Source organism: Myotis brandtii, unplaced genomic scaffold, assembly GCF_000412655.1.
Source record: "Myotis brandtii unplaced genomic scaffold, ASM41265v1 scaffold731, whole genome shotgun sequence".
In the NCBI taxonomy this organism is placed as follows: domain Eukaryota; kingdom Metazoa; phylum Chordata; class Mammalia; order Chiroptera; family Vespertilionidae; genus Myotis; species Myotis brandtii.
This window is the reverse complement of record NW_005370895.1, coordinates 1,457,545-1,458,757: the sequence shown is the minus strand read 5'-3', so window position 1 is coordinate 1,458,757 and position 1,213 is coordinate 1,457,545. Positions and strand designations below refer to the sequence as shown.

General features: G+C 64.6%; 1 protein-coding gene across 2 annotated transcripts in view; it reads right to left on the bottom strand.

The window, feature by feature from the left end:
• The window catches only part of LOC102242526 (zinc finger protein 660), a 33,036-nt gene extending 32,898 nt beyond the window's left edge, over positions 1 to 138 (bottom strand). For both annotated transcript variants that reach the window (XM_014530296.1, XM_014530294.1), the window contains exon 1: positions 58 to 138. The gene's annotated coding sequence lies outside the window, so the exon portion shown is untranslated. The remainder of the gene's footprint in view (positions 1 to 57) is intronic.
• Positions 139 to 1,213: the final 1,075 nt, after the last annotated feature.

The window sequence follows — 1,213 nt, the reverse complement described above, 5'->3', positions numbered from 1 at the left end:
GAAGCCCCTCGTCCCCCGCCCCGGCAGCCCCTCGTTCCCCGCCTCCGGTCCACTCACTGGGAGTACCGCTGCGACGCCGCCTCGGCGCACAACACCTTGCTCGGTGGTAGAAGCAAAAAACAATGGCCGAACCGGAAGTAAGAGAGGACCCACTTCCGGTCGCTCCAGGAACCCGGAAGTCTCGGCGTCGAAGGTGGGCTCGCGCGCGCCTCTGCAGCCGGGAGAGCGGCGGCAGCTGGGTTGCCAGGACTACTCGCTCCTCCCAGGCGGAGCCAGCCACCGCGAGGGGAGCAGAGCGGGGCTTCAGGCTGCATTTGTGGTCTCAGACCATTCAAGGTCTTGGGGACCAGACTCCCCCTATCTCTGCCCCCTCCCCTCTGGGTGGCCTTGGGAAAGATACCCAACAATCTAGAAAATGCAGAGCACAGTGTGTGCCACATGCGGCTATGAGCACTGAAACGGGTCACATGCAGACACTACATGGCAAACGGCCTGGCATATCCTGAGCCTGCAGCCGGTTATTATTATACTATATAGTTACTACTAGAGGCCCGGTGCACAAAAATTTGTGCACTCGGGGGGGAGGGGGGCCCCTCAGCCTGGCCTGTGCCCTCTCGCAGTCTGGGACCCCTCAGGAGATAACGACCTGCTGGCTTAGGCCTGCTCCCGGGTGGCAGAGGGCACGCCCTATCCCTAGGTGCAGCCCCTGGTCGGGCTCAGAGCAGGGCCGATTGGGGAGTTGGGGCACTGCCCCTTTTATGCACAGAGCAGGGCGGATCGGGAGGTTGCGATGCCACCCCTAGTCACACTCAGGGTAGAGCCGATTGGAGGGTTGGGGCACTGCCCTCTGTCACACTCAAGGCAGGGTCGATGGGGAGGTTGCGCGGCACCCCCTGTCACTCACAGAGCAGGGCCCATCAGGGGGTTGGGGCGCTGCCCCCTGTCACTCACAGAGCAGGGCCCATCAGGGGGTTGGGGCGCTGCCCCCTGTCACTCACAGAGCAGGGCCCATCAGGGGGTTGGGGCGCTGCCCCCTGTCACTCACAGAGCAGGGCCCATCAGGGGGTTGGGGCGCTGCCCCCTGTCACTCACAGAGCAGGGCCCATCAGGGGGTTGGGGCGCTGCCCCCTGTCACTCACAGAGCAGGGCCCATCAGGGGGTTGGGGAGCTCCCCCCTGTCACGCACAGAGTAGGGCCGATAGGGGAGTTGGGG